The sequence below is a fragment of the Schistocerca piceifrons genome, chromosome 8 (assembly GCF_021461385.2).
Source record: "Schistocerca piceifrons isolate TAMUIC-IGC-003096 chromosome 8, iqSchPice1.1, whole genome shotgun sequence".
Lineage (NCBI taxonomy): Eukaryota > Metazoa > Arthropoda > Insecta > Orthoptera > Acrididae > Schistocerca > Schistocerca piceifrons.
Genome location: NC_060145.1, coordinates 381,126,107 through 381,145,297, shown reverse-complemented (window position 1 = coordinate 381,145,297; position 19,191 = coordinate 381,126,107). Strand labels below are relative to the sequence as shown.

The 19,191-nt window shown below is 42.8% G+C and overlaps 1 protein-coding gene across 1 annotated transcript in view; it reads right to left on the bottom strand.

Moving 5' to 3' along the window:
• LOC124711777 (chondroadherin-like protein) overlaps positions 1–19,191 on the bottom strand; it is a 183,735-nt gene that overhangs the window by 64,709 nt on the left and 99,835 nt on the right. The gene's annotated exons all lie outside the window — the stretch shown is intronic.

Sequence of the window (19,191 nt, the reverse complement as noted above, 5' to 3'; positions counted from 1 at the left end):
GAGTCTAATGAACTTACGACCGGAAATGCATGGTTTCCATACTAGAGAACATATATCCGATCATACATAGTTACAGAGACTGCAGTCTAATAGCCACTGTTACACTGTTTGGTTTTCTCCTAATGGTGGTACTGTACCTCATATGTCATGCCTGAGCGCGCTCTCCTGCCATAGTAATTGGTAATGTTACGTCCGATTCACTTCTCTTGCTGACTGACCTTGTAGTTGACGTGATACAGTGTTGTACACTATAGTTACGTATTCGAATCGAGAGTTTGCCGACATGATGTTCACTTATGGAAAGACAAATGGCAACAGCCGGCAGGCAGCAAGGTTGTATTAGGAGACCTATCCGCGCCGACAACATTCAATGCTTGCAATAGTGTTTCGCTATTTGTCTGAGACAAGGTTGTTTCAGAAAGCATGAAATCGTGAAGGACGTACCCGAAATGTTCGGACACCAGATATGGAAGAAAATGTAATTAACACTGTGGAAGGCGACTGGCGTGTCAGTACCAGGCAGTTGGCCACCTTTATGCGGAGAGGTGTTTTCAACTTTCACAATAGTCATGTGTGAGATAGTATACAGAACCCTCATGGTATGGTGACAGTGAATCATCAGCATCGGTGCAGCTGGAATGTGTGGGCCAGGATAATTGGCGACCATATTTTGGGACCAGTCTGCCTTCCACGTCGCTTAACAGACCAGACCTACAGACGTTTCCTTCGCCTCCCCTGCTGGAAGAAATGCTATTGATGATTCGAAGGGTTATGTGGCTGCAACATGAGGGTGCTCCAACCCACTTCGCCGTTAACGTACAGGTGTATGTGCATCGTGTCTACCCTGGTCGATGGATCAGATGAGGGGGTCCAGTTGCATGGATGCTCGTTCACCAGATCTCAACCCACACGACTTCTGGTTTTGGGAACATCTCAAAAGTATCGTGTGTGCTGAGCCTATTTCAGATGTGGAGACATTGGAGCAGTGTATTCATCCTGCCTTTGACACTGCTCGGATGCAGCTTGGGCTATGTAAACGTGAGAGACAGAACATGCATGCATTGAGGCACATAGAAACCATTTTCGTCTCTGTAACAACGTATGATTGAACAAATGTTCTCTAGCATGGAAACAATGCATTTCAGGACATACGTTCCGGTTCTAGGCGCTACAGTCTGGAACCTCGCGACCGCTACGATCGAGGGTTCGAATCCTGCTTCGGGCATGGATGTGTGTGATGTCCTTAGGTTAGTTAGGTTTAAGTAGTTCTAAGTTCTAGGGGACTGATGACCTTAGAAGTTAATTCCCATAGTGCTCAGAGCCATTTGAACCATTTTTTACATAAGTTAGACCTTTTTTGTTGTTTATGCTCTCATCGATCAATTCCTTGAGTTCTTGTACGGTGGGAAAAACTACCAAGTGTATAGTTCAAGAAATGAAATTGAAAATGCCTTGCTTATGTATACAGTTCACATCGTTGAGGTTTTATGAATAAAATTGTGGGAAAACAGTTGGCAAAACAGCTCAAGAGATTCACAGGAACAACATTATATTCTATATGACAACAGTTTCAATAAAAGAAAAGCAAAATTAAACAGTGGCTACATGTTGTAAAGACAAATTCTTTACATTCACCACCAACGAACCTTTCAATTTGTGCCACATATTCTCAAGAACGCACATACTTTTAAGTTCAACGTAAAATAATATGTGCGAAATGTTTCCTATGCTGAAAGAAGTATGTTTTGAAATGATTTCATTATGAAATTACGGAAAATGATTTTGTAATAAACTAACACTAACTTTGGTCTGCTGAGATTGGAAGTCAAGGCTGATGAAATCATTAAGTCGTCAGGAATAATTCTTCAGTTGCAGAAATACATAATAATCGAATCCTTACACGCATTATGGTTTAGAACAGATAATTTGGATAACTGTGTTGTCAGATATTGTTCTTTCCGACGTAAATCTATACTCTTGAACACTCTAATTGTGAAAATATGAACTCTGTGACAATTCCTTTCAGTCAAACTTTCATCAGCATCTGTCTATACATCAATACATTCTGGATTGGTCATCACTGACATTGGCACTGTGAGTGCCCTTTTTCCTTTAGATTTAAAAATAATGTCGTCTCCCTCTTAAGCAGTGATTTTTCTACTCTGAGGACTAGCTGAAAAATTGTTGTACATTTTGTAAATATTTGTTTTTAGACTGCGACATTGGTTACAGTGTTATTAGTGTTACTTTTAAAAACTAAACGCATACGTTACGACTCTTAGCGTTTGATTTTGTTGTTGTTACTAGTTGATTGTGTAGTTTCATTGGTGATAATACATATAACATGTAATTGACGACATTGAGTTAATTCCATTGTTAAAGAAATGGGTATGTATTTCTCTATAAAATTTTATGTCGCTGGAAATAAACGGTTCCTCAGGCAAGTTGGTACTCCAGCAGTTTCACAGTGTAAGGATGTTACTACGACCATTTTCTAATATCCATTTGCTACAGAGATTTTGTTTCCGCCCATTGATAGCCATAAGATGAACTCAGAATTTGAATACGTGATTCAGTTATAAGCAGTACCATATAATTACTATGGCAAGAATGTGTACTAGCAGTTACACTAAACTCTGTGATCCAGAACTCAGTAGTACGCCAACGCAAGTCATATAGGATGACGAAACAACAGGGCTTAACATGGCGACCTTTGATGCCGTACAAAGCTCATCAAATCCCGAAAATATAGCCATTGTGGTGCACAGGCGACATCTCGGCCGAACTCTGAAGCAAAAAGGCATTTCAAATACTTCTCCTCTAGTGAAGAACAAAATATGGAAATCAGTGCTACAACAGGCAAAATTAGAAGAGTAAGTAGAGGCACTTAGCACAGAGAACACTAAACTGATGCAACGAGTAGAAATACTGACCTCAGAGTGCATATTGGTACAGGGATCACGGTCCCTGAAGCCTTCGGCCGTTAAAGACCAGAGGGGCAGATGACATGCTTAGAAGAAAATCGGAGGTAAAGACAAGGAGTTGAGTTGTTTTGCGACTCTGTACCCAATGCCAAAGAAAAAATACAGTACTTCGAAGACGAACTGCGAAAGGCACTAAATGAAAATCGAGCTCGAAGTACTGAAAACAAAATTTTCGCGTAGTCCTCCGTATTTGTTGCAGCAGCTGGAAGCCAAAAATACAGCAAAACCACCACAGAAAGAAGAGGCCAAAGAAAAACAGGCCACGATAATATTCATAAGACCTACTAATAATCAAGACGTGGACGAAGTCAGACAAACTATGACTACAGAAATAGACCCAGAACAGTGAAAACTAAAAATCAAAGCGATTAGAATCACACCAACGGTAGTAATTCTAGAGATTTCTATATAAGTAGACTGCAAGAAGCTCTTAGCAAAGACAAGGACAATGTATACTAAGTGTGAAGAGAGGAAAAAAGCACAAACAGCGCGTAGTTATGTACAAGGTTCCAAGGACAGTAACTGAGGACGAAATCATGTAGCTCCACGAACTAAACCTGGTTGACAATCTAACCAGAGAAGAATTTGAAGTTCAAAGCAGGCCCCAAGGACGAAACACAACAAATATAATCCTGGAAGTCACACCAAAAGTTTATACAATTCTATTGAATAAAGAAAATGTTTTTACCAACTGCATGGCACCGAACGTAGAGGATTATGGCGTAGTAACAAAGTGCTGTGTTCTGGGACTTGTGACTAAATACGCCGAGAGACACAGGTAACTGGCGCCAAGTGTGGAGAAACAGGAAATTTAAAAGCAAATTGCATATTAGTGAATCTCCTGTGGACTGCATCCCATGTAAACAAAGAAACATAACTTACAAAAAAGCGAAGGACCAGAGTGCCCCACCAACAGACAACTACACGACCGACTGATCGGAAAAATGCCGTCTGAGTTATCGTGAAAACGGGAAACAACTGAGACTACTTCAAAAAACGGGAAACAACTGAGACTACTTCAACTTAATATGATGGAGAGCAGGCTAGTGAGTAATGAGCTCTCATGACGCTTATATTGTAGCTTCAGTGCATGCCCAGTACTTCAACGCGATCCAACCAGATGTGCAGTGGATGGACAGCGGCAAAGTATGCAAAGGGGAGAAAGCTGTTGACTACCTGATATAAATGTTCGGTCAGCACTCTGGCATAGTAGCACTTGTGATGCAGTAACGAGGGGGAAACCATCATCGCGGCCTTTGCTGAGTTCGACCAGTATGTCGTAAATACAGGACAACCGCCAGCTATTGATAACAGGCTACAAAGCAATATAGATATCGCAGTAGCCAATCACAGCACTCCCTTGCTGTCATACATGGGATGTACATCAATATCTGACACACAGCAATCACGACGCAATAGTAATAGAGCTGCAGGCAACTTACTAGAGGGAGAATTACAATGACAAGCAATTAAACTTGCAAAAAGCAAACTGGGCAAAAGTAAGGCAATAATGGAAACAGCTAATTTGGACATGGGACAAAGCAGTGTCGACCACACAGTACATGTCGTCGCGCAATTGCTAGTAAGAGCGCAGGACCAAGCAATTCCGAAGTTTAAGAATAGATTAAATGCACGAGCTTACACTACTGCGTCGGGACTCTAGGAAAAGCGTAAATTTTACCACAGGGTATTAACTGTGCAGGAAAACATAGTACCGAGAGACTAGAGAGCAAAAGCTAAATACAGAGAGAAACTAATCGTCATAAGACAGCAGCACTGGAGGAGCACTGCTTCACAAGCCTCTCCTAGACTATAACTGGATGTCAGATGACCCAGAGCATACAGAATTGTGGAGAAATCTAGACGCTGACCGTGAGACTGGGACAGCAACTTTTCCTTTTGTAGAAAGGGAGGTACTAATAGCAGTTTTTCAAATGAAGGAAAAAACACCTGGAGCTGGTGGATTCACTTGGAGACACTACAAGAGGTCGCTCAACAAATAACACCATTCCTAAAAGAAATACTAAATGAAGCTCTGATATTACGATAAGTACCAGCGACTTTAAAAACAGCCAATACACATCTTATCAACAAGTTCATAGAAAAAAAATCCGACCTTAGGCAAAGCGCAAGAACGGCTGCCGCTTAACCTCTTAAAAGCACACAGAGAACTTATGGGCTTCAGTGATAACCAGTTCGGGTTCCAAAGGAACAAGTCAATAGACGCTGTGAATCACATCAAACAAGCGTTACGGCTAACCCACGAAACAGACTGGAAATATGGGCTCGTAATACTGATAAATATTCCAAGTGCATTCGACAATATGAGATGGCCCGCATTATTTGCGCGCCTAAGAAGTTGCAAATACCAGCATACCTGTATCATAGTTAAAGGGACTACCGCCGGGATAGTGGTACAACGGAGAGCAGGAAACTGCCATCTATTAAATAAAATAACAAAGGGATGTCCACAGTTTGAACTACCTAGGGCACGTATTTTGGGACATAACAATAGTTCCACTCGTTAACCTTGGGGAGTAGGACGCAAACACCATCGGGATAGTGGGATATGCCGACGATTCAAGAGCAGACTTTCAACGCAACGCTAGCAACAATCCTTGAAATGAACTAGTGGTGCTGGAAGAATAAGCTTAGCATAGCCCTGAACAAGACTTTATACATGCTAATGAAAGGTAACTTGTGGTAAGACCCTACTACACGTCTTGGAAACAACATCGTAAGAAAGCAGATTACTAGATACCTAGAAGTTCACTTGCATGACAGACTCATCATAAACAACCTCATAAGACTGGTCACAAAAAAGGCAGTCACAATACCGCGTAAACTGGCGAGAATAAATACCGTCGAATACAGAATGCCTCTAATTCCGATTTAAGACCTATTACTATGCATTATAAGAGTCCATAGTGTTTCCGCTGCAAGTAATTGGGCACACAGACTAAACCTATCAACTATCGTAAATGCTTCTCGCCGAGGACATCGAAGTGTAGTACAGCTATCAGGAGCCTTTGGAACAACGTACATCGAAGCCCGGTGTTTGTTGCTTGTCACCTATTCAATTGACCTTACCGTTAAATGTAGAGTTGAACATATTGGCTGAGATTAGGAAGGCATACCCACAAAAAACTATCGAAAAAGATGCAGGGTGACTGCCTGACAACAACACTACGATGCCAGCGCTAACGTTAGAAGATTGTACTCATTTTTCCCTAACATCGAGAAAGGATTTCGTATGGAACATGATCCAAGCAGAGAAGAGAGCCACTTCCTAAAAAGCTGTGGACCATACACAATGTACATAAACCAAGGCTACGAAGGTAATTGCAGATGTGGACGTTGGGTACGTCACATTGCTTTGACGTGCAACAGACAGGAACCTAGATGGCAAATCCAGCTGTCACAAGATGACTTAAACCAATCGATGTGGGATCCAGAGATACGGAAATACTTAGTTGAAGCTGCAGGCAAGATCCCAAGGGCAGTACAGAAAAGCAAGACAGCATTAACACCTGTGGAAACAATGAAGAAATAATGTAAATTGTCACCATATATACAACTGTCATGACCAATGTGACACGTGTTAAAGGTGATAAACACTCGTAGTATCTTATGGTTTAAAGATGTAAATTTAAAGGTCTAAAAGCTAAAAGGTTTTAATCTTTTATTTTAATTAAAATGTTGTCATATTTTAAATTCTCTTAAGGTTTTAAGAATTAACAAGCTGATAAATAACATGCAGTGTCCTAAATATTTTATGTGTTTTAAGTTAGGTGGAATACTTCAGCTTCTTAATGTATTAATGTTTCAAAATTGAGTCTGAGGCTTGGACATAAGTGGGGGTAAAATTTTAAAATAGGTATTTTTCATGTTTAAGCATTTACATGTTTTAAAGTTTTACGTTTCAATATTCTACTACTTCAGGTGGCAAGGTGGTTGAATACCCAGATTTTGTTATTTAAAGTTACAGTTAAATATTTATCTGGGAATATAATTCACATTCTTATGTTAAAAGTAACTATGATAAAAACCCAAGACCTAACATAAATCGTACAGGACTTTAAGCTAGTCTTAGTAAAACAGTTAGCAGGGTTCAGAATAGAAGTTCAGAACGTCAAGTATAATATTGCAGAGCATCAAGAATCTGAGTGTTCAGTGTAAAAACTTAACTATTGTACTTTGACTAGAGACAATCGTATGTGATTACAAATGATTATGGGGGTTCCAAGACACCTTTGTACTATGAATCCAAAAACTACCTACCAGTATTGTCAACTGTTTAAATAATTATAAACTCAAATTTATATCCAGGCATTGTGAATGAAATAACAGCGAATGAAACCACTTGAACTTCCAGGCATGGAATAAAATTTCTTTTTGCAGTTTTTATTTTATTTTAAACTATTGCATCATAGTGAAAATTTTTGTAAGTCAATACCAGTTTATATTTGTTTAAAGAAAATAGACGAAGCTTCAAACAATGATTAAAACAGCGGGCACAATGATCCACTTCCACTTGATGGGACACGGACAACGCCACACACAGCAGAAACCAGCCTGTGTGAAATGCGAGGTGGGTGAGAAACGTAATGAGAAAGGCAACACTGCGAGTGATCTGGCAATGCTGTGTTCTGTGTAGAATGGTGTGTGTATCCCTTCCCGATGCTCTGTCAGAGTTTCAGCACCGTACAGCCTTCACGTGGTTCTTGAGAGCGCCATCAGTGAAGATGTTTTTGTTGTGTGTTACGAAAATGGAGTAGTGGAATTTAGAGCAACGTTATACCATAAAGTTCTGTGTTAGGCTTCGGGAATCCGCGAGTGTGACATCTGAAAATTCGAAACAGGCCTATGGGGACAACCCTTTTCAAGAGCACTAGTTTTTCCGTAGCACAAATCATATTTGGAAGGCCAAGAACACATTGAAGTTGAACCTTCAGATTCAGAAACCAACGAAAACGTCGAACTTGTACATGCTCTTGTGAAATTGTTACTTCTGTATAAACTGTCAACTACGTGTTTTAGAGTGATGTCCTTGAAGGCTCAAGAGAAGAGTGAATCGATTGAGACCTCGGACATTGCTCCAATGTTAGGCGCGTAATGGGGCCCCTTAGGGATATGGTGGATAAGGAGGGGAAGAAATCCAGTGTGCTCTCTGTGTCCATCCCGGGTGGAGTCATTCCGGATGTGGAAAGGGTCCTTCCGGATGCCATGAAGAGCACGGGGTGCATCCAGCTGCAGGTGGTGGCACATGTCGGCACTAATGACGTGTGTCGCTTTGGATCTGAGGAAATTCTCTCTGGATTACAGCGGCTATCTGATTTGGTGAAGGCTGCCGGTCTTGCTTACGAGATGAAGGCAGAGCTCACCATCTGCAGCATCGTTGACAGAACCGACTGCGGACCTTTGGTGCAGAGCCGGGTGGAGGGTCTGAATCAGAGGCTCAGATGGTTTTGCGACCATGTTGGCTGCAGATTCCTTGACTTGCGCCATAGGGTGGTGAGGTTTCGGGTTCCGCTGAATAGGTCAGAAGTTCACTACACTCAGCTGGCGGCTACACGGGTAGCGGAGGTTGTGTGGCGTGGACTGGGCGGTTTTCTTTAGGTTAGAAGGCCTCGGGAAAGTACGGGGTGGGCTGCAATATCAAAGGGTGCATGGCAAATACAGGACGTGCTTGGATCGAGGAACAGTTGGAATTGTAGTTGTAAATTGTTGTAGTTGTGCTGGGAAAGTCCCTGAGCTTCAAGCGCTAATAGAAAGTACAGAAGCTGAAATCGTTATCGGTAAAGAAAGCTGGCTAAGGCCTGAAATAAGTTTTGCAGAAATTTTTACGAAGTCTCAGGCGGTGTTCAGGAAAGATAGGTTAGACAGAATTGGTGGTGGAGTGTTTGTGTCTGTCAGTAGTGGTTTATCTTGTAGTGAAGTCGAAGTAGATACTCCGTGCGAATTGGTATGGATGGAGGTTATACTTAACAGCCGAACTAAGTTAATAATTGGCTCCTTCTACCGACCCGCAGACTCCGATGATATAGTTGCTGAACAGAAAAAATTTGAGTCTCGTAACAAATAAATACCCCACTCATACGGTTATAGTTGGTGGGGACTACAACCGTCCCTCGATATGTTGGCAAAAATACTTGTTCAAAACCGGTGGTAGGCAGAAAAAATCTTCCGAGAGTGTCCTAAATGCTTTCTCCGAAACTTATTTCGAGCAGTTAGTCCACGAACCCACGCGAATTGTAAATGGTTGCGAAAACACACTTGACCTCTTAGCCACAAACAATCCAGAGCTAATAGAGAACATGACTGATACAGGGATTAGTGATCACGGGTCGTTGTAGCTAGGCTCAATGCCATTTCTTCCAAATTCACCAGTAACCAACGCAAATAATTTTATTTAAAAAAGCGGATAAAGTGTCACTAGAAGCCTTTCTAAGAGAAAATCTCCATTCCTTCCGAACTGACTATGCAAATGTAGACGAGATGTGGCTCAAATTCAAAGATATAGTAGCAACAGCAATTGAGAGATTCATACCTCATAAATTGGTAAAAGATGGAACTGATCCCCCATGGTACACAAAACAGGTCCGAACGCTGTTGCAGAGGCAACGGAAAAAGCATGCGAAGTTCAGAAGAACGCGAAATCCCGAAGATTGCCTAAAATTTACAGGCGCGCGAAATTTGGCACGGACTTCAATGCGAGATGCCTTTAATAGGTTCCACAACGAAACATTGTCCCGAAATTTGGTAGAAAATCGGAAGAAATTCTGGTCGTATGTGAAGTACACATGCGGCAAGACGCAATCAATATCTTCGCTGCGCAGTGCCGATGGTACTGTTACCGACGACTGTGCCGCTAAAGCGGAGTTACTGAACGCAGTTTTCCGAAATTCCTTCACCAGGGAAGACGAATGGAATATTCCAGAATTTGAAACACGAACAGCTGCTAGCATGAGTTTCTTAGAACTAGATACCTTAGGGGTTGCGAAGCAACTCAAATCGCTTGATACGGGCAAGTCTTCGGGTCCAGATTGTATACCGATTAGGTTCCTTTCAGATTACGCTGACACAATAGCTCCCTACTTAGCAATCACATACAACCGCTCGCTCACCGATAGATCTGTACCTACAGATTGGAAAATTGCGCAGGTCGCACCAGTGTTTAAGAAGGGTAGTAGGAGTAATCCATCGAACTACAGACCTATATCATTGACGTCGGTTTGCAGTAGGGTTTTGGAGCATATATTGTCTTCAAACATTATGAATCACCTCGAAGGGAACGATCTATTGATACGTAATCAGCATGGTTTCAGAAAACATGGTTCTTGTGCAACGCAGCTAGCTCTTTATTCGCGCGAAGTAATGGCCGCTATCGACAGGGGATCTCGAGTTGATTCCGTATTTCTAGATTTCCGGAAAGCTTTTGACACCGTTCCTCACAAGCGACTTCTAATCAAGCTGCGGGCCTATGGGGTATCGTCTCAGTTGTGCGACTGGATTCGTGATTTCCTGTCAGGAAGGTCGCAGTTCGTAGTAATAGACGGCAAATCCATCGAGTAAAACTGAAGTGATATCAGGTGTTCCCCAGGGAAGCGTCCTGGGACCTCTTCTGTTCCTGATCTATATAAATGACCTGGGTGACAATCTGAGCAGTTCTCTTAGGTTGTTCGCAGATGATGCTGTAATTTACCGTCTAGTAAGGTCATCCGAAGACCAGGATCAGTTGCAAAGCGATTTAGAAAAGATTGCTGTATGGTGTGGCAGGTGGCAGTTGACGCTAAATAACGAAAAGTGTGAGGTGATCCACATGAGTTCCAAAAGAAATCCGGTGGAATTCGATTACTCGATAAATAGTACAATCCTCAAGGGTGTCAATTCAACTAAGTACCTGGGTGTTAAAATTACGAACAACTTCAGTTGGAAAGACCACATAGATAACATTGTGTGGAAGGCGAGCCCAAGGTTGCGTTTCATTGGCAGGACACTTAGAAGATGCAACAAGTCCACTAAAGAGACAGCTTACAGCACACACGTTCGTCCTCTGTTGGAATATTGCTGCGCGGTGTGGGATCCTTACCAGGTGGGATTGACGGAGGACATCGAAAGGGTGCAAAGAAGGACAGCTCGTTTGGTATTATCGCGTAATAGGGGAGAGAGTGTGGCAGATATGATACACGAGTTGGGATGGAAGTCATTAAAGCAAAGACGTTTTTCGTCGCGGCGAGATCTATTTACGAAAGTTCAGTCACCAACTTTCTCTTCCGAATGCGAAAATATTTTGTTGAGCCCAACCTACATAGGTAGGAATTATCATCAAAATAAAATAAGAGAAATCAAAGCTCGAACAGAAAGGTTTAGGTGTTCGTTTTTCCCGCGCGCTGTTCGGGAGTGGAATGGTAGAGAGACAGTATGGTTGTGGTTCGATGAACCCTCTGCCAAGCACTTAAATGTGAATTGCAGAGTAATCATGTAGATGTAGATGTAGACAGGTGGATGCTGCATTATGACAACGACCCATAACAGATGGCCACAGCAATCGCAGAATATTTTACCTCAAAAGGCATTCCTGCTGTTCCACAGTTCCCTATTTGTCTGATCAGAGTGCTTGTGACTTTTTTCTTTTCCCGAAATTAAATAAATGTCTTAAAATGTCATTTTGGGACTCAGGCCAGAACTGAAAAGAATGTGACGGAAAAGTTGAAGGCCCTATTAGTTGAAACATTTCAGCAGTGCTACCAACACTGGGGACACAGACTTCGCAGGTGTATAGTTGCAACTACATTCAAGGAGGCGACATTGTTGTTTGAAACAAAAAAAAAAAAGCTTTGGTAGATAAAAAATCACTCACTACCTTTCTCACACCTCGTAGAACCCGTGGCATGTATAAAGGCGGCAGGTTTTAGAAGAATAGCAGCAGTGAAAAAACGTCTGTCACTTATAGCCTGATTGTTAGCATACTAGACTGGTAAGCAGAAAGTGGTTGGTTGGTAGACACCAGCCGGTGACCACGCCGCGCCTCACCACAGCTGTTTCGCCGTCGGCGATTCTCTCTCCGTTGTCAACGATTTGGTGATTCACACCAGCAATATTGCAGCTTTCAGCAGAACAAACACCACGCAGCAGTGTGCTTTCAACCCAGATTACGAAATGCCATCGTCTTATGAAATCCAGGTGTGGACGCATCACAAACTGAAAAATGACTAACCTGGTAGTCAAGGAAGGCAGGATTCGGTTACGATTGTGCACGGGGCCATAATCAGTTGCTGTTGGTTCCCTTTTGCAATTACACACTTTTAATACGGTAGTTCCAGACTCAGCAATATAAAGATATCACACGTTATTAATGAAGGAATAAACGACTGTGTAATTAATAGTGCTTTCAGTGCGTTACAATTTACCAGATGAGCATAAAATACAGACACAGAAAATGATGTTTTAAAAACAAGCCAATGTGATGCTAATTAGAATTTTAAGGCAAGTAACCACAATCACGGCTGTAGGCAGTTAACGCAGGGAAAGGCAATTATAAAAAAAATTTAACAAACATACTATAAAGCAGGAATACAATAGCAAGGTTAATTTAAAAAGACAGGCAACTGATCACCAAACAGGTCAGACAGAATGATCGTAAACTTGGTAGCACAAACATTTAAACCTGCCGTAACGCCAAGAATGGCAATACCATAAAAAAATTTAGAAACATACAATGATAACGCAAATATAATAATAAAACACAAGAGCCAGTAACAGAGGGTGCACCAGGAATCGACCTCTGAGTAGGTCCGGCAAAAAAAAAAAATCAACTTTCACGAGCGACGGCTTAGGCAGCCAAGAGTTACAAAAAAAAAAAAAATGGTTCAAATGGCTCTGAGCACTATGGGACTTAACATCTGTGGTCATCAGTCCCCTAGAACTTAGAACTACTTAAACGTAACCAACCTAAGGACATCACACCGTAGCGGTCACGCGGTTCCAGACTGAAGCGCCTAGAACCGCTTGGCCACACCGGCCGGCGATGTTCATGTAACAGCCTCTTTTCGAGACGTTATACAAGAGTTGCATTCACTTCAGAAGATGGTAACTCAAACTTGTGACAGTCTAACGAATGACTAATGATGATCTAGCTGAGGCTATCTGATGTCCAATAAGCCAGAATGAAATTTTCACTCTACAGCGGAGTGTGCGCTGATATGGAACTTCCTGGCATATTAAAACTGTGTGGAGACGAGGTACTGGCGGAATTAAAGCTGTGAGGACGGGGCGTGAGTTGTGCCTGGGTAGCTCAGTCGGTAGAGCACTTTCCCGCGAAAGGTAAAGGTCCCGAGTTCGAGTCTCTGTCCGGCACACAGTTTTAATCTGCCAGAAAGTTTCAAACCAAATGCAAAGATGTAAGTATACGCCAAAGCCAGAACCGGCGATCTGGACTCCACTGCAGAATACTGTGCTTAGAGTGCCCGGAACAAGAAACGAATCACTACCATCAGAGTAGAAGAATGACCAACCAACCTACAATTAAGAAAGCTGTCAAAAATACGCGCACACTGGACAGCAGCGGCATGGCGAGGAAACTTGCACTGCTGTTACATTCAAACGCTCAGGGCAGGTAACTGGGATGTTGGTGGCCACGAGGCAGGAAGAATACCACTGGTTGAACTTATCAAATAGTAACAAACTGAAAGCAATAAATAGTAATTAGAAGTGCGGGAAAGCTAATCAGATCCGCCTTCTCCAAGCACTCCACTCGCTGCTCTTTGCCTCGACGACACTACTGGCAGCAACACGGAACCCAAGTCACTGGAGAATTGTGGGATATCACTTTGATTGAAATGCACTCATCTTAAGGCTTGCTGGATCAAGTTTACGTCGAAGTCGTGCACCCTCCATCTGGCAGTCAATGCGCACCGCCAGCAGTCCCGGCACGTTCCCGCACTGTACGGACCTGGCTGCTCCTGAGTCCTCAACTGAACTACACACTGACACTGCGCGGTAGAAACACGATGTCAGTCCAAAGACAGGGCCACAGTTACTACATATCGATAACGGCCGCTGCTGCCACTAGCGGACAGGCAACACTTGCGAAACCAAGTGGCACCAGTCAACACGAGAAGAAGACAAACAACCGCAACCATGTCAACTAAACGATACGGTCTGGCCTCCAACAGAGAGCAGAAACCTACAAACAGCACCAACGCAAGCCGCTGCACAGCTCAATGACAAGGAAATAGATCGGCTACAGATGGACTGCAATGTGTAGCTCCTTAAATCTCAGATTGGAAATCTGATGTGGAGCTTTAGTAACCGAACGGCGGAAGTTCGAGCAAAGGGACGGTGCTGTTAGCGAAATAAAAATTTCGTGTGGCGGTCACAGCATGCTAAACGTAAAGGTGTATAACCTACCATTTCAGGCACTAATGAAGAGGTAGGACATTGTCTGAGAGCGTATGGAGAGTTTTTATCCGTGACCAGAGACTTCCGAGATGCAGAGGGTATTTAAAAGGTAGACTCGGGCGTCCGATTGGTCAGCTACAGAAACAGATGCCGCCTTTGACAATAGGTGGACACAGAGGTGTCGTTCAGTAAAATGGCCAGCCTCAGACGTGCTGCATCTGCAGCTCCACAGAACATACACGACAAACATGCCCAATTAACAAACGGCCAGCTCAACTGCCAAGGTGAGAAAATGAGAATACTCTGCAACAGGCTGACACAGCCAGCTACACTATAGAGCGGTGAGATGTAAAGCAGAGCGGTGAGATGTAAAGCCGCCCAGCCCCGGCGCAGGTAGCGCTAGGGGAAACGTCTGCCCCGACTCCCAGGGCGATAACACAATGGAGAGCGAACCGGCCCCCACACCAGCCACTCGTCGGCAGACAATTACGGAGCCCAGCTCAGCCGTCCAGGAAACCGCTGGAGGCAGTCAGATTGCCGGGCCCAGCGCCCACACGCCCACCTCGCACAGCGAGATGCGCGAACACAAGCTGAAGACATAGGTATCTAAAACAGCGCAGATCCTAAAGGAATTCCTTGACGAGCGCAAGCAAAACAAAGTTAACTGGGAAAGGCGCAATTTTGAGCCTCCACGCGATCAAGGCTGAGCCAAGAAAACAAAGCAGTACAGATAGGTACATCGGATGCGGAGGCGTCGTATACATAACAAAAATAACAAACGACAAACCTGAGTACGTCATTCTAAGGCCACATCAAATACCAGACTCACCCCGCAAGACGCCTAACGCCTTGGGAGTACACAGAAATACGGAATATGCGATCACCGATGTAACGTCAACACTATGAGCTTCACAGTTAAATTACACGCTCTTTCACACACCTTGTAGCACAGCCAGCATAGCTCTACTAAAAGTAGTAGACACGTCACAAGTAGAATGGGTACCAGCATTCGCCTTCACCAATACAGATGCTGAAACACGATGGGGGACAGCAGTTATGCTCAGAACAGGCGTCGAAACGGGGAAAGCAAAATTAATGGTCAATGGACATGGATTAGCAGTCGAAATATGAGGAACGTTCATCATCATCATCATCATCATCTTATAAGCCGGCCGCGGTGGTCTAGCGGTTCAGGCGCTCAGTCCGGAACCGCGGGACCGCTACGGTCGCAGGTTCGAATCCTGCCTCGGGCATGGGTGTGTGTGTTGTCCTTAGGTTAGTTAGGTTTAAGTAGTTCTAAGTTCTAGGGGACTGATGACCACAGATGTTAAGTCCCATAGTGCTCAGAGCCATCATCTTATAAACACCATCTGGAATGGAAAACGAGAGAGCCAGGGTAGGCTTATCAACGACAGCAGTAGCATTCTATTCCAAAACAATAGGAAATACCTTCGAATCCCACAATATCAATAGAGTACAGGAAATGGTGACATGGCAGCGAACTTAAACATCATAATAACGTTAATATACACACATCAAAAGAAGTTTTGCATCATCCCGGTTCGCAGAACTCCTGAAGATAGACGTTGACTGTGGATACTTGATCATAGAGACAGTCTCTTTGACTGTTCAGAGATTTCAGTAAACCAGCCCAAAGATGTAAACAAACATGCATGAGCAGCGCCTATTAGACGGAGGGGGCCGACAGCCGATCAGTTCCAGTCATTCCACCAGGAAGGAGGTACACGGCTCGTGTTGTCTATAGTTCAACCATGCCTAGACGGTTAATACCGCGGTTCGATCGCATCCGCATTGTTACTTTACGCCAGGAAGGGCTCTCAACAACGGAAGTGTCCAGGCGTCTTTGAGTGAACCAAAGCGATATTGTTCGGACATGCAGTAGATACAGAGATACAGGAACTGTCGATGACATGCCTCGCTCATGCCGCCCAACGCCTACTACTGCAGTGGATGACAGCTACCTACGGATTATGGCTCAGAGGGACCCTAACAGCAACGCCACCATGTTGAATAATGCTTTTCTTGCAGCCACAGGACGTCGTGTGAAGACTCAAAATGTGCGCATCAGGCTGCATGATGCTCAGCTTCACTCTTGACGTCCATGGCGAGGTCCATCTTTGCAACCACGACAAAATGCACCGCAGTACAGATGGGTCTAAAAGCATGCCAAATGGACCGCTCAGGATTGGCATCACATTCGCATATGCCTTCAACCAGACAATCGTCGGAGACGTCTTTGAAGGGAACCCAATCAGGCTGAACGTCTTAGACACACTGTTCAGCAAGTGCAGCAAGTTGGAGGTTCCCTGCCGTTTTGGGGTGGCATTATGTGGGGCCGACGTACGCCGCTGGTGGTCATGGAAGGCGGCGTAACGGCTCTACAATACGTGAATGACATCCTCCGACTAATAGTGCAACCATATCGGCAAAATATTCGCGAGGCATTGGTTTTCTTGAGCGACATTTCGTGACCCCATCGTGCACATCTTGTAAATGACTTCCTTCAGGATAACGACATCGCTCGACAAGAGCGGCCAGCATGTTCTACAGACATGGACCCTATCGAATATGCCTGGGATAGATTGAAAAGGGCTGTTTATGGAAGACGTGACCCACCAACCACTCTCAGAGATCTACGCCGAATCGCCGTTGAGGAGTGGGGCAATCTGGACCAACAGTGCCTTGATGAACTTGTGGATAGTATGCCACGACGAATACAGGCATGCATCAATCCAAGAGGACGTGCTACTGGGTATTAGAGGTACTGGTGTGTACAGCAATCTGGACCACCACCTCTGAAGGTCTCGCCATATGGTGCTACAACATGCAATGTGTGGTTTTCATGAGGAATAAAAAGGGCGAAAATGATGTTTATGTTGATCACTATTCAGATTTTCTGTACAAGTTCTGGAACCGAGGTGATGCAAAATATTATTTGATGTGTGTATTTTGTGACAGTGAAAGCTACATGTACGAAGATCTAAGGCATATGACTAGAAGAATTTTAAAAATGTAAGTAATGATAATAATTCAATATTGTTCGTGGTAGTAAGTTTTACTATGTGAACTGTTGATCTTTATAGAACTGTAATAAAAGCGCTAGTGTTACAGTGGCCACTAAAGATTCAGTTACAGAGGACATACATGAAAGTGACCAAAATTGTGAAAAAATTATTATTAAGTCTTCATTATTACATGGTATTGAAATTTAAATTCCTGAATATTGTGTTCCAATTCCACTCCTAAGAGTGGTAGAAATAATAATTGGCAAAAGGTTGCATGGGCTGGTGCTCCATTCTTATTCTGTATTTCCTCATTTAATCGTATGTTTTCTTCCAGTTTCACGCAATCACTAGGCAGGGAATATTTCTGTAGTGAATCAAGAAGGCTGTGGAATAGCATCGCTGCCACTTATTTTGTATTCTTTGGTTAGTGGTGTTTGTGTCCAAGTGTTCAAAAGAGTAAAGTTTACCAAAGTGTAAAGTTTATGGAAGTCTGCAGGATAACTCGTTGCATTGAAGTGTACTTACTGCACTATAATAATCTTGGCAGACTATGATCTCTACACAGGCTAAGATTTGAGCCAAGGCGCTTTCACACTGTCGATATTGAAGGGAATTGATAACAGGAGGGTTGCTGCAGCTGACATTGTTGCTACTGAGTTCGAAAATCAGATTAATCGAAGACAACAAGCAAAGAAAAAGATTGCTTGAGAATGAAGAGGAATATGCTTGTGGTTTGCACCAGTTTTCCCACAGAAGATAAGGCCTTTATATGGACACTGTTATATCTTTGATTCAGGTTTACCATAACTACATTTTAAAAACTTGATGTAACGTTTCCTCACAGACAACTGACGTTGGAGCATTTAAATGTGACATCCAACTAGTGAATACTATAGTGAAATATTCTGTGGAAGAAATATTCATTTAATACAATAGTAAGGCATTTATGTTACAGAAAAGCCGCGAAATTACGTGCATTTTTTTCACATGTATTTGGAGAGCTGTAAATATACAGCAAAAGAAGATACCTAAATTCTGTTCCACAGTGTTTATAATAAAGGTATATCAAATTTTGTACAACAGTGCATTAATTTCGTTCGGATGGAGTTTTCAAAAAAGGATCATTCATACCTTGACGAAAAAAAATTACAATTGTTTATCATTAGAAACGTATAATGTCAATAAACATGAAAACTCGTGTGTAACATTTCTTAACAACTGTCTAATGTAGTTAAATTGTGTTGAAAACTCTATAAAGTTTAATCAAAGTACTGCAATTTTGCATACACCCCCTTTAAAATAAAATGAAATATGTATGGTTGTAATAAGGCTGTTATTACATTTGCAAAAGGTGGTATTAACTTATACAGCTTGATTTTTGATAAATTTTTAATACGTCATTGCCTTCCATTGGCATACTTCCAAGACACAAGCTAAGACACGAAAACAATCAGATAAGAAATATCTGTAACCACTAGTATGACCTTTCCCGCTATTTTATTGCAAGAAATTACATCAATAACGATATATTGTCAAGAGATCCTCAGTGCGCTGCTGTTTCGAAACAGCAAATATTTGTAAGATTTAAGTTATAAAATGCACCAAATATGTGCTTCAGTTGAACTGGCGATATCAAATATGGCGTCTCCCAAGTACTGCTTGTGATTTATGGCCTTTCATCTCACTGAACGCGTTCCTCTCCACGAAGCAGAAGTCTGACTTGCGTTATTGGGTCTTTGGCGCTACATGATGCCGTGGAACGTGAAGTTTCGTGGTGT